This window comes from Mustelus asterias, chromosome 11 (genome assembly GCF_964213995.1).
Source record: "Mustelus asterias chromosome 11, sMusAst1.hap1.1, whole genome shotgun sequence".
NCBI classification, from domain to species: Eukaryota; Metazoa; Chordata; class Chondrichthyes; order Carcharhiniformes; family Triakidae; genus Mustelus; species Mustelus asterias.
This window is the reverse complement of record NC_135811.1, coordinates 3,592,674-3,607,975: the sequence shown is the minus strand read 5'-3', so window position 1 is coordinate 3,607,975 and position 15,302 is coordinate 3,592,674. Positions and strand designations below refer to the sequence as shown.

General features: G+C 42.2%; 1 protein-coding gene across 5 annotated transcripts in view; it reads right to left on the bottom strand.

Annotated features, from left to right (window-relative positions):
• Positions 1 to 15,302, bottom strand: part of ldb1a (LIM domain binding 1a) — a 113,538-nt gene that overhangs the window by 93,652 nt on the left and 4,584 nt on the right. For all 5 annotated transcript variants that reach the window (XM_078223016.1, XM_078223009.1, XM_078223013.1 and 2 more), the window contains exon 2: positions 7,355 to 7,429. The gene's annotated coding sequence lies outside the window, so the exon portion shown is untranslated. The remainder of the gene's footprint in view (positions 1 to 7,354; positions 7,430 to 15,302) is intronic.

Sequence of the window (15,302 nt, the reverse complement as noted above, 5' to 3'; positions counted from 1 at the left end):
GTATAATTACGTGCTAATACTCGATCTCCTTGTTGAAATTAGCATTGTTTTGCATTCACCTCTCATCGAGCAACTTGAGATTGTTGTTGATGTCCTAACTCTGAAGTTTCTTGAGGTAATAACAAATCAAATGAAGTTCTCAACTTTAAGAGTAGCAATGCAGGTGAACTTTGGATAATTGCATGAGCAGTCTGTCCATAAGGTATCAAAAAGCAATTCATACAATGAGATAATGAACCTTGCTCTTTAGAAGCTTTTAAAGAATGTTTCAAGAATTGTTTGACTCGATCAGCTAATTCATTGGTTGATAAGGTGTAGATTTTATATGTTGAATACCATTAACTTTGAGATAATCCTCAAACACTTGTGAAGTAAACTGTGAACCATTATTACTAACAATCTGTTCCAGTTTACCAAACCTTGCAAACATTCCAGCCGGTTTTTCAGTGGTTTTTCAGTTGTAGTAGATTTCATGGTAACTTCTGGCCATTTTGAGCGTGCATCAATTAGGATTAAAAATGTACAACCCTCAAACGGACCCGTAAAGTGTACATGCAGTCTTTGCCGTGAAATCTTAGGCCAGTCCTAAGGATGTAAAGGAGACAATGGTGGTGTATTTCTTATTCATGCACAGGATTGACACTGTCCCACTTCTTCTTCAATCTGAGAATCCACACCCGGCCACTAAAAATAACTACATGCAAATTCCTTCATCCGGAATATACCAGGATGTCCATCACGTAGTTCACAAATTCTTCCACGCAGGCTAGGAGGAATGATCACTCGGGTTCCCCACAATAGACATCCACCTGGAACGGTCAACTCAAGCTTTCTTTACACGTATGGTTTCAAATCAGAATACGGATGATGCTTTCCAGGTATAATTTCTTTCAATATCATATCCATCACCTTTCCCATCATGGGATAATTCCTAGTATGTTTCTAAACTTGAAAAGCTGTCATAGGCAAATTATCTACAGTAAAAAAAAAGTATACCAGCAAAACTAGTTGGTGGTATCTGCTCAGTAGGTAAAGGTAAGTGTGATAATGCATCAGCATTAGCAAAGCACTTTGATTGATGAAACATTATATTGTAAGAGTGTACAGATAAGACAGTGAGCATCTTTGCAATTGGCTAGCAGCTAACAAAAGGTATGCCTTCATACTGCCTAAAAATAGTAGTTAAGGGTCGATGATCAGTCAATAACAAGAAATGACAACCATATAAATAATGATGAAACCTTCATACACCAAAAATTAACTTGATGCTTCTTTTTCTAGCCGAGCATAGTTAGATTCAGCACTAGTCAGAGTACATGAAGCAAAAGCCATTGGTTGTTCTTCCCCCGAAGATATATGTGAAACCACTACCCCTACTCCATAAGGTGAAGCATTGTAAGAAAGCCGTAACGGTAGTTTCAGATTAAAATGAACCAATACTTCAGACTTCTGCAAAGCATCTTTGACATCCTTGTACACTTTCTCAAATTCTGTTTTCCAGGTCTGTGACTGTTCCACACATAGTAAATTATGTAGTGGCTTCAATAATGTAGCTAAGTTGGGAAGAAATCTGCCATAATAATTTACTAATCCTAGGAAGGACCTCAGTTGTGTCACATTCATCGGATATGGTGTTTCTAAAATAGCTTCCATAGTTTTAGGTACTTTATGTTGGCCTTTGCTGTCAATAATGTGACCCAAATACTGAACTGACTGAAAAGAGTCACGCTTGTCTTTCTTCACACACAGACAATGTGCTTGAAGACTTTCCAAAGCTGCTTCTAAGTTATTCAAGTGCTCCTGCAGATATCGATCAGCACAACACAGGATTTATGGTTGTTTTAAAATCACCAAAAACATAAACTGAACCATCCGATTTAATGACAGGTACGATGAGGGTAGCCCAGTCACTCATTGTAACCGGCTCTAACACACCAATGTTAACAAGTCACACTAATTCTTCTTCGAACTTGGGACATATTTTCTTGGGGCTAAAGGGATAGGGGGGGGGTGGGGGGGGGGGGGTAGGTTCAGGATATTGAATCTGATGATCAGCCACGATCATAAAGGAATGTTAGAGCAGCCTTGAAGGTCCGAATGGCCTATTCCTGCTTCTAGTTTCTAAGTATCACATATGGCACCGCTCTTACTTTGAGACTTTTTGGCATTCTCCTGAGTTTCACTTGAGCTCCCTTCATTGAGCCCAGTCTCTTTGAATACACGTTTATCCAGAAGGTGCTGCAGGTCTGTTTTGGCATTGGTCAATCTGTTGACAACACCCCATTTAAACTTTATCTTCTCCAACCATGATCTCCCAAACAGAGCTGGAAAATTACCATGGACCACATGGAGAGGCATCTCCCACAGTTTGTCCACTCAAGTCTATATTGACCATGATGTAACCTTTTAACAGCACAATCTCTTCTGTGCATGTCCTCAAAATCACATCAGCTGGTTTTAAAGGGAGATGTTTCAGCTTTTGTTGGTATATAGTCTCAGGAATAAAAGATACAGCAGCACCAGGATCAATCACCATCCTAATAGATTGTCCAATTAACTTTGTTAATTAACCCAGAATCTATGGGACTCATCCTGTATGAATAAGGCGTTCAACTGGAGCTCTTCTTCATATTTCCGGGCATTCTATTCTTCATAGTCGTAATTTTTTTCTTCCATGTCGTAAATTCATTTAGTAGAATACAATTTGTTCTACTTCGTGAAAGGCCCAGATTCTTTGGCTGAATACTGCTCTCAGGAGAAGCTGGTATAGCTCAACTGGCTTTTACAATGTGACCCATTTTGCCATAATTCTTTCATCGACTATCCTTGTTCCAGCATTCACTTGCTGAATGGTCCATTTTGGCACATGTGAAATGGTTGTTGCTGTTTTTACTCCTTATGGGCAGTTCCATTCCTGCACCAAGTTGTGAAGCCTCTTTAGCAGCCAGTTCCATTGACACTGTGATTGCTACTGCTGTCTTTAAAATCAAAGCATTTTCAGTAAACAATCTTCGTTGTATAGCCACATTTGATTTGATTTATTGTCACTTGTATTAACATAGTGAAAAGTATTGTTTCTTGTGTTCTGTACAGCCAAAGCATACCGTTCATAGAGAAGGAAACGAGAGAGTGCAGAATGTAGTGTTACAGTCATAGATAGGGTGTAGAGAAAAATCAACTTAATGCAAAGTAAGTCCATTCAAAAGTCTGACAGCAGCAGGGAAGAAGCTGTTCTTGAGTTGGTTGGTACGTGACCTCAGACTTTTGTATCTTTTTCCCGACAGAAGAAGGTGGAAGAGAGAATGTCCAGGGTGCATGGGGTCCTTAATTATGCTGGCTGCTTTGCCGAGGCAGCGGGAAGTGTAGATAGAATCAATGGATGGGAGGCTGGTTTGCATGATGGATTGGGCTACATTCACAACCTTTTGTAGCTCCTTGCGGTCTTGGGCAGAGCAGGAGCCCATACCAAGCTGTGATACAACCAGAAAGAATGCTTTCTATGGTGCATCTGTAAAAGTTGGTGAGACTCAGAGCTGATATGCCAAATTTCCTTAGTCTTCTGAGAAAGTAGAGGCATTGGTGGGCTTTCTTAACTATAGTGTCGATATGGGGGGGACCAGGACAGGTTGTTGGTGAAACTTGAAGCTCTCGACCCTTTCTACTTTGTCCCCGTTGATGTAGACAGGGACATTTTGGAGTCCACAAACTAGACGATCTCAATGAGTGTCTTCTAATGACTCACCAACCTTTTTAAGCTTGCCGCAAACTGAGCAATGCTTTTGCCTTCCACCTGATTCCTTTGGTGGAACCTGAACTGTTCCATGATTATCGGTGGCATTGGAAAGTAATGCTCTTCAAGGATCTTTGATATGTCATTGTAAGTTTTGGTTCCTGGCTTTGCTGGATGAACCAAGCTCCGGAGCAAATTGAAGGTTTGACTTCTTATTGTACTGAGAAAAGCTGGTACGAGCAACTCCTTTGAAAAGCTCTAAAAATGCTCTGCAGAGGAAATCCATGAGTCAGTTTCTTAATTGAAAGCACCCATGGTCCAAAGACATGTGATTTAGGTGGAATGGCCATGCTAAGTTGCCCCTTAGTGTCGGGGGGGGGGGGGGGGGGGGGGGGAAGAGAGACCAGCTCGGGTAAAATGCATGGGATTATGGGGATAGGGCCTGTGGGTGGGATTGTGGTCGGTGCAGACTCGATGGGCTGAATGACCTCCTTCTGCACTGTAGATTCTATGGTGCCTAGTTGATCCAGCATTTCTCTTGCAGGCACTAGCGACTCCTGAATATATTTATTATATTGTCTTTCGAGTACTCCCCTTTTTGCCTTAGAGATCGTTGACTTGATGTATTTTTCTTCAGCCTAAAATCTCACCCTACACTGATCGGAAAAACTCCTCTCTTAAAACCACACAGAGAACTTTTTTCTTACTTGGTCTTTCTGTACTGGCCTTTCAATCTTTAATCCTGTTGTTGATTTTCCCGGCATTCTAATATTAAAAGTGTGAGGACCCACAATGTATTTTTTTTCTCGACTTGGGATCTTTTCTCAGGTATTCTTGATGGAACAAAATCCCAAATTGTCGTCGATTTTCCTTAGGCAATGTCCTAACTATGCTAGGGGCTGTGGGTTTTAACTGGCATAAGCTGTGGAGCCAGTACAGAGCAGAAAATGGAAATAAGCAGGAGCCTGTGAAATATCACCATCATGTGAACAGTTTTTAAAGCAATCATGCAACTACTTAAATACATAACACTGTGGAACATACATTCATGAACAGTGTGACACAGGGAGAGCTGTATGTACAACTGTGTTAGACAGGATTCTGATCTGGAAGCAGCGAGTGGGAGGGAGGTGTTGAGCAGGGGAGATGGCATGTACTGAGAGATGTAATTAGCAATAGTGTCAGGAACAGGACAGAGGTGGGGAGTGGAAGGCTCGATGGGCAGGAGAGTGGAGGTAAATGGAAGGGAAGCAGAGAGCAGGAGAGTCAACGAGAGTGAAAGTCAGTGAGGATTACCAAGCGGGAGGGTCAGGGGGAAAGTGGAGAGTGGTGTGTTGGAGAAAGGTGGTGAGTGGGAGGGTCAGTGGGTTGGAGGAATGGGGAGTGGACGAGAGAGAAAGCAGGAGCGAGGCAGCAAATCGGGAAGATCATTGAGTAGGGGTTAGGTAGCAGGAGAGACTACGAGTGGAAGGCAGAAAGAGTTAATAAGTTAACAGTTAATACCTTAAATACTTTCGTAACTGTACACTGGGTGTATAAATGTGTTCAACTTTTACAATTCTACTTGTGTTTTATGTACCAAGATACCTTCTTGAAGAAATAAATCACAAATCTATCAGTATTTTTAAAATTCTACTTGTAGCATGATTAAAATTTTCCAAAATCCCAATTGACCTTCACTATTTTCTCAGGAAAACCACCGGTTGAGGGCTGATCGAAACAAGGTGTGCAAAACGAGAAAGGATTTGATTGGTGTGAATTTGGCAAATATCGTTTCACACAAAGTGGGGTAGAAATCTCAAACTCTCCCTAAAACATTATGTACATAGTGGGAAAATTGACACTTGCAATTCTGAGGGTAATGGATTTTTATTGGATAAGGTTATCACGTCAGTTTAGGTGCATCTCTGCCATGATTTAATTGAATGGCAGAACATGCTCAAGGGGCTGAATAGCCTCCTCCTGTTCCCATGTCTAATCCATGTTGTACCTGTCCTGGGAATGTTTGATGGGGACAGTGTAGAGGGAGCATTAATCTGTATCTAACCCCATGTTGTACCAGTTCTGGGAGTGTTTGGTGTATTGTAAAGATGAATCCTATATCATACTGATTTAGATACAAATTAGCTCTGGGTACAGAAGATCCATTTTGAGAATAAATCAAGCAACTGCCTGTCCCTTTCCCAGGATGCGATTTGGACAGCTGGCCTCACACAGCCATTTCCAAATGGAAAACACTGATTGCAGTTAGTTTGCCTCCTGCCCATCATACCCTGGGAGGGGAGTGATTATCACTCAGATCCATGGGAATTTCCACCATCTCTGGGCCTGCTCCTGCAGGAATGCCAGGACTCAGGTGAGACATCTTGCCAAGAGCAGTGAAGGTTTCTTGGATTTGCCGAAAGGAAAGAAAGAACATACTTTTCCATAGTGCCTTGTTAAACCTCAGGGTCTCCAAGACCCTTTACGGTCAATGGCATCCTTTTGAAATGTAGTTACTGTTGTGATGTAGGAAACACGGCACCCAATTGGCGCACAGCCAGTTCCTATGAGCAGCAGTCCAATAATGTCCAGATTATCTGTTTTTTGTCATGCCGCTAGTTGAGGGATAAATATTGACCAACATAGCAGGTGCAGAACATGCTCTTCTTCATATATTACCCATGGGATCTTTCATATCACCCAAGACAGAAGAGTGGGGGGGCCTTGGTTTAATGGCACCTTGGACAACTCAGTACTCCTTTGGAACTGCACAGGGCTATCAGCCTGGATGATGTCCTCAAGCCTCTTTGTCTTGGAACTAATGACTTTCTGACACTGAGGTGAGACAGATAGCCAGTGAACCAAAGCTGACTCTACAATAACATATCTAGATGTTGAATGTTTGCATATGTAGGAGGACGAAGGACAAAATTGGTTCCCAATTCTCCAGGATTAACCTGGAATCTCTAGGCTTTAAGGTCAATCTCCAGGACACTGCTGCAAGCAAAGCAGTGAATGGGTGTCAGTGACAATGCCGGTGAATTTCACTTCAACTTTTTACACTGTTTTCTTGCTTTTGATCCTATTTTAGGGAACATGTTATTTGTTTGTTTATAATTAATATGTTTTTCAGCTCTGCTCTTATTAATATTTCTCCTATTTTTGTATTTTATTTGAGCCGAGGACGCTCACGAATATCCTCATCCTCAATGATGGGTGAGTCCAGCACATGAGTGTAACAGAGAAGGCTGAACCACCTTCAACATTCGCTTCCTCCATCACTGACACACGGTGGCAGGCACGTGTACCATCTACAAGGCTCTGTTAACAGCACCATCTAAATCAGCAACATCTCCAATGAAAGACAAGGGCAGCAGATACTTGGGAACACCACCGTATGAAAGTTAACTTTCAAATCACACACCATCCTGACTTGGAACTATCGTGCTGTTCCTTCATTGTTAATGGGTCAAAATCCTGGAACTCCCTCCCTAACAGCACTGTGTGTACATATGCCAAATGGACTGCAGCAGTTCAAGAAGGTTGGTCACCACCATCTTCTCAAGGGCAATAAATGCTGGTATAGTCAGCAACACCCACATCTCATAAATGAATGAAAGAAAACGTGATTGTCACACTTACCTTAATTCAGCCTCAGGCAGTGAAGTATGTTGACTTTGAACGAATGAAACTTTCATGAAATGAAACTGATAAAACCTGGGAGAAAATCAATGGGACATTAATAATTGTGATTTTTTTTTGTTTTGTTTGAAAATTTTCATTGATTAGTTATAAATATGTTGTAGGAAGTGCTATCATCAAATAATCTGGGGAGTTATATTCAATAAACCAGTGTGGTATTATATGGCACAATTCCAAAGAGTGGGCAGGGACAGAGGGAACTTATGTACAGATCCATGAAGATGGCAGGATATATTGAGAGGGTAGTTAGCAAAGCCTATGGGATCTTGGGCTTTAGAAGTAGAGCTATTGAGTACAAAAGGAGAAAGGTTGAAATCTTTATGAAGCTCTAGTTGGACCCCAACTCGAACATTGCATTCAGTTGTAGTCACCACCCTTTAGAAAGAATATCAGGGTTCCTGAGAAGATGCAAAGGAGATTGAGCTGAATGGTTCCAGGCATGAGGAATTTTACCTACAAGGTTAGGTCGGAGAAGCAGTGGTTGCTCTCCTTGAAGCTAAGGAGTTTGAAGGGAGATTTGATAGAGGTGTTCAATAATATTATAGGCTTCAGTAAGATAGGCAAAGAAAAGCTGTTTCCATTCATAATCCATAGAATCCGTACACTGCAGAAGGTGGCCATTCGGCCCATCGAGTCTGCACTGACAATCCCACACAGGCCCCATTCCCGTAACCCCACACATTTACCCTGCTAATCCCCTGACACTAGGGTCCATTTAGCATGGCCAATCAACCTAACCTGCACATCTTTGGACTGTGGGAGGAAATCGGAGCACAGAGGAAAGCCACGCAGACACGGAGAGAAAGTGCAAACTCCACACAGACAGTGAGCCAAGGCTGGAATCGAACTCAGGTGAGGCAGCAGTGCTAACCACTGTGCCACCGTGTTGCCCCAAGATCACAAGAAATAGAAGTAGGCCATTCAGCCCATCAAGCTTGCTCTGCGATTCAATAAGATCATGTCCAATCTGACTGTGGTCTTAACTTATCCTTTCTGCCTGTTCCCAATGACCCGTGACTCCCCTGTCAGTCAATCAAAAACTACCAATCTCAGCCTTGAAGGACTCAGCCTTAACTGCTCTCTGGAAGAGAATTCAAGAGACTAATGACTTTCAAAGAACAGAAATTCCTCTTGATCTCTATCCTAAAGGGGAGTCCCATTATTTTTAATTTGTGCCCCCTAGTTCTCTATTTACTCATGAGGAAACATCCTGTCAGCGCCTACCCTATCAAGCCCCTCAGAACATCGTGGGCCGAAGGGCCTGTTCTGTGCTGTACTGTTCTATGTTCTATGTTCTATGTTCTAGAATCTTATGCTTCAATAAGATCACCTCTCATTTGTCGAAACTCTGAGTATAGGCCAAACCTGCTAGACTTTTCCTCAGTAAGAAGTCTCACAACACCAGGTTAAAATCCAACAGGTTTATTTGGTAGCGGCTTTTGCCACCAAATAAACCTGTTGGTCTTTAACCTGGTGTTGTGAGATTTCTTACTGTGTTTACCCCAGTCCAACGCCGGCATCTCCACATCAAGACTTTTCCTCATCAGCCTAGCGAATCTTCTATGAACTGCTTCCAACTCAAGTGTATATTCTTCCAGAAACCAGAACTGTGCACAGTACCGTGGTCTCACCAATGCCCTGTATAGCTATAGCAAGACTTCTACACATTTATACTCCATCCCCCTTGCAATAAAGGCCAATATGCCATTTGCCTTCCTAATTAATTGTTGTACCTGCATGCTAACATTTTTTGTGATTCATTTATAAGGACAGCCAGATCCCTCTGCACTGCAGCATCCTGCAGTCTCTCACTATTCAAATATTTTGCTTTTCTATTCTTCCTGCCAAAATGAACCTAATATTTTCCTACATTATAGGGTCTGCCATTTTTTGACCGTTTGCTTAACCTATTCATATCCTTATGCAGATCCTCCTCAGAAGTTGCTTTCGTATCTTTGTATCATCAGCACATTCGGTTACAACACAGTCTATTGCTTCATTAAAGTCATTAATGTAAATCACAAACAATTGAGGCCCCAGCACTGATCCTTTCAGCATTCCATCAGTTACAGTTTGCCAACCTGAAAATGATCCATTTATCCCAACTCTTTGTTTACAGTTTGCTAGCCAATTCTCTATTATTGCAACGGGATCTTGATCAATTGGGCCAGTGGGCTGACGAATGGCAGATGGAGTTTAATTTAGATAAATGCGAGGTGATGCAGTTTGGTAGATTGAACCAGGGCAGGACTTACTCAGTTAATGGTAGAGCGTTGGGGAGAGTTACAGAACAAAGAGATCTAGGGGTACATGTTCATAGCTCATTGAAAGTGGAGTCACAGACGGACAGAGTGGTGAAGAAGGCATTCGGCATGCTTGCTTTCATTGGTCAGAACATTGAATACAGGAATTGGGACGGCTTGAAGTTGTACAAGACATTGGTAGGGACTTGGAATACTGTGTACAGTTCTGGTCACATTATAGAAAGGATATTATTAAACTAGAAAGAGTGCAGAAAAGATTTACTAGGATGCTACCAGGACTTGATGGATTGAGTTATAAGGAGAGGCTGGGTAGACTGGGACTTTTTTCTCTGGAGCGTAGAAGGCTGAGGGGTGATCTTATAGAGGTCTATAAAATAATGAGGGGCATAGATCAGCTAGATGATCAATATCTTTTCCCAAAGGTAGGGGAATCTAAAACTAGAGGGCATAGGTTTAAGGTGAGAGGGGAGAGATACAAAAGTGTCCAGAGGGGCATTTTTTTCACACAGAGGGTGGTGAGTGTCTGGAATAAGCTGCCAGGAGTAGAAGAAGAGCCGGGTACAATTTTGTCTTTTAAAAAGCATTTAGATAGTTACATGGGTACGATGGGTATAGAGGGATATGGGCCAAATGTGGGGGCAGTTGGGACTAGCTTAGGGGTTTAAAAAAAAAGGCGGCATGGACAAGTTGGGCCAAAGGGCCTGTATCCATGCTGTAAACCTCTATGACTCTATATCACCAACAATATGAGCTCTTATCTTGGGTAGCAACCTGTTTATATGGCACCTCATCAAATGCCTTTTGAGAATACAAATACACCACATTTACTGGCTTCCCTTTTTCTATGGTTGTTACATTCTCAAAAAACTAAATTTGTCAAACACGATTTCCATTCCACAAAACCACATTGACTCTACACAATTGTGATATGGCTTTCCAAATGCCCTTCTTAATAATGGATTTTAGCATCTAACTGCCCATAGTTTTCAATTTTCTGCCTCCCTCCTTTCTTGAATAGAGGAGTTACATTTGGAGTTTTCCAATCTGCTGGGACCTTTCCAGAATCTGGAGAATTTTGGAAGATTGAACAAATTCATCCATTCTCTCACTAGTCACTTCCTTCAGGACTTAGGATTCAGGCCATCCAGTCCTGGGGACTTGTCAGCCATTAGTTTCCCTAGTATTTTTTCCTCTCATGATTGTAAATGTTTCCCCTTTCCTCCCTTCTGCATCTTGACTTTTGACTATTTTTGGGATGCTTTCTGTATCTTCAGCTATGATATATGAAGGATATATCAGCCAGTAACACACCGTGTCTCGTCATATGGGGACATTATATGCAGTAATTGACGGTGTATTGTTATATAATTTAAAATGTGTTGTGTTCTCATTTAGAGATATACTGATTTTACCCATCAGAAGTTTCTGCCTTAGGCATGAGGCTTTCACTCAGTCCTCCCTGAAGGTATAAACTTGAACTTCTTCAACTGGAAATTTTAGAAGAGCTGAAACGCGCTCCAATCTGGAACTATTTCCCGAGGCACAATAAAGCTAACTGGAGATGAGAGAAAAAAACTCCTCTGATATTTGTCCCCAAAGATGTTGCTGTCCCGAGACAAAATGCAGTTTGCTGCTCAGTGACCAACGAAAGCAAGAAACAATACAATTGGTTTGAAGGACTGCATTGTTCGACAGACCGAGCATAATATGTTCTGACATTGACTCCACCCAACCCATTGGATTTTTCTGTTTGCTTGAACAGATATTTAACCAAGCACATGGATTAAGTTTTATTTATGCCTTGAACCAGCCTGATGACTTCATGATTACACCACCTGAGGAACCCAGAGTGTTCTGGACATAATCTATTCAAGGCAGGGACTGAGATGCCTCCCTCACTTCTAAAACCTGTGCTAAATCCTGCCCAATTTAGGAAATTAATTTAAAAATCAGTCAATCTGTGAACTGCACTCCTCTAGCAATTTGGAAACGTCTTCCAAAATTTAGGCTGTTTCCCACCTCGACCCGCAAGAGTGAGCTTGCCCTTATACAATCTATTCATTAGTTATTTGTAATGCAAAATAAATTGTGGCGTGGTGTTAACCTCCAGAAAGTTTGATCTCAGAGCATCATGCTACTATGAAATGGGTGACATGGTGGCACAGTGGTTAGTACTGCTGCCTCACAGCGCCAGGGACCCGGGTTCGATTCCCAGTTTGGGTCACTGCCTGTGTGGAGTTTGCACATTCTCCCTGTGTCTGCGTTAGTTCCCACTCACAGTCCAAAGATGTGCGGGTTAGGTGGATTGGTTATGCTAAATTGCCCCTTAGTATCAGACAGACTAGCTAAGATAAATGCATGGGTAGGATTGTGGTCACTGCAGACTCGATGAGGCAAATGGCCTCCTTCGGCACGGTGTGATCCTATGATTCTATTAGATCTGAACTCCATCCATCACTCTAGCACGGTATTACCAGGGAACAAAATCATTCCATTACTGAGGACCTTTGTTTCACTGGTCATTATGGTTTCCTTTCTTTACCCAATGGTCTTCATTTTACGTTGCTAAAATTTGGTCAATGACTTAAAATTCCCAACTCCCATTCTCTCCAAATCCCAACCTATTGGTGTTTGAAGTTATACTAATTCAGAGAGTCAGAGATTTGCAGCATGGAAACAGGCCCTTCGTCCCAACTTATCCATGCCGCTTTTTCTTTATATGACTAAGCCAGTCCCAACTGCCCGCGTTTGGCCCATATCCCTCTATACCCATCTTACTCATGTAACTGCCTAAATGCTTTTTAAAAGACAAAATTGTACCCATCTCTATTACTACCTCTGGCAGCTTGTTCCAGACACTTACCACCCTCTGTGAAAAAACTGCCCCTCTGGACACTTTTGTATCTCTTCCCTCTCACCTTAAACCTATGCCCTCTAGTTTCAGACTCCCCTAGCTTTGGGAAAAGATATTGACTATCTAGCTGATTATGCCCCTCATTATTTTATAGACCTCGGTAAGATCACCCCTAAGCCTCCTATGCTCCAGAGAAAAAAGTCTATCCAGCCTCTCCTTATAACTCAAACTATCAAGTCCCTGTATCATCCTAGTAAATATTTTCTGCACTCTTTCTAGTTTAATAATATCCTTGCTATAATAGGGTGACCAGAACTGTACACAGTATTCCAAGTGTGGCCTTACCAATGTCTTGTACAACTTCAACAAGACATCCCAACTCCTGTATTCAATGTTTTGACCAATGAAACCAAGCATGCCAAATGCCTTCTTCACCACTCTGTCCACCTGTGACTCCACTTTCAAGGAGCTATGAACTTGCATCACCTCGCATTTATCTAAATTAAACTCCATCTGCCCACTGGCCCAATTGATCAGGATCCCAATGCAATCCTAGATAACCTTCTTCACTGACCACTATGCCACCAATCTTGGTGTCATCTGCAAACTTACTAGCCATGCCTCCTATATTCTCATCCAAATCATTAATATAAGTGACAAATAACAGTGGACCCAGCACTGATCCCTGAGGCACACCGCTGGTCACAGGACTCCAGTTTGAAAAGCAACCCTCGACAACCATCCTCTGTCTTCTGTCATCAAGAAGTCTCACAACACCAGGTTAAAGTCCAACAGGTTTATTTGGTAGCACAAGCCACTAGCTTTCAGAGCGCTGCCCCATCATCAGGTGAGTGGGAGTTCTGGTCACAAACAGGGCATATAAAGACAAACTCAATTTACAAAATAATGGTTGGAATGCGAGTCTTTACAGGTAATCAAGTCTTAAAGGTACAGATAAGGTGAGTGGAGAGAGGGTTAAGCACAGGTTAAAGAGATGTGTATTGTCTCCAGCCAGGAGAGTTAATGAGATTTTGCAAGCCCAGGCAAGTTGTGGGGGTTACGGATAGTGTGACATGAACCCAAGATCCTGGTTGAGGCCGTCCTCATGTGTGCGGAACTTGGCTATCAGTCTCTGCTCAGCGACTTGCCTAGGCTTGCAAAATCTCACTAACTGTCCTGGCTGGAGATAATACACATCTCTTTAACCTGTGCTTAACCCTCTCTCCACTCACATTGTCTGTACCTTTAAGACTTGATTACCTGTAAAGACTCGCATTCCAACCATTATTTTGTAAATTGAGTTTGTGTCTTTATATGCCCTGTTTGTGACCAGAACTCCCACTCACCCGATGAAGGGGCAGCGCTCTGAAAGCTAGTGGCCTGTGCTACCAAATAAACCTGTTGGATTTTAACCTGGTGTTGTGAGACTTCTTACTATGTTTATCCCAGTCCAATGCCGGCATCTCCACATTCTGTCATCAAGCCAATTTTATATCCATTTGGCTACTTCACCCTGGATCCCGTGAGATTTAACCTTATGCAACAACCTATCATGGGGTACCTTGTCAAAGTCCAACTGCAACATCAACTGCACTGCCTTCATGGTTACTCCTTCAAAAAACTCAATCAAATTTGTGAGACACAAAGCTATGCTGACTGTCCCTAGTCAGTCTAAATGTCTCTAGATCCTGTCTCTCAGAATACCTTCTAACAGCTTACCCACTACAGATGTGAAGCTCATTGGCCTGTAGTTCCCAGGCTTTTCCCTGCAGCTCTTTTAAAACAAAGACAACATTTACCACTCTCTAATCTTCAGGGACCTCACTTGCGGCTGTCGATGATTCAAATATCTCTGCTAAGGACCCGCAATTTCCTCCCTAGTCTCCCACAACGTCCTGGGATACACTTCATCAGGTCCCAGGGATTTATCTACCTTGATGCGCTTTAAGACTTCCAGCACCTCCTTTTCTGTAATATATACACTCCTCAAACATCAGTATTTATTTCCTCAAGTTCCCTAACATCCATGCCTTTCTCAACAGTAAAAACTGATGAGAAATATTCTTTTAGGATCTCACCTATCTCTTGTGGATCTGCAGAGAGATAACCCTTGTTGATCCTCAAGAGGCCCTACTCTCTCCCTAGTTACTCTTTTGCCCTTTATGTATTTGTAGAATCTCTTAGGGTTCTCCATTTCCTTATCTGCCAAAGCAATCTCGTGTTCCCATTTTGCCCTCCTGATTTCTCTAACTCTACTCCTACACCCTCCATACTCTTCAAGGGATCCACTTGATCCCAGCTGCCTATGCATGTCATGTGCTTCCTTCTTTTTCTTGACCAGGGCCTCCATATCCCGAGTCACCCAGGGTTCCCTATTTCTACAAGCCTTCCTCTTCCTGAGGAGCCAATGGTGCGAAGCTACCATCTATGGGATTATGACTGAACGCCTCTAAGTCAGAATCCTGCTTATCCTGTGTGCTTACCCTGAACTCCAGTTAACACATTTTTGAAAGTCTCCCACTTACCCTTTGCCTTCCCACAGACTCCCCCAATTAACTTTTGAAAGTTTCTGCCTAATACCATCAAAATTGGTCTTGCCCCAATTTAGAATTTTAACTTTTGGGCCAGACCTATCGTTCTCCATAGCTATCTTAAAACTAATGGAATTATGGTCACTGATCCCTTGTTTTTGAAAGGCATGATAGGTTGTTGCATAAGGTTAAATCTCACGGGATCCAGGGTGAAGTAGCCAAATGGATACAAAATTGGC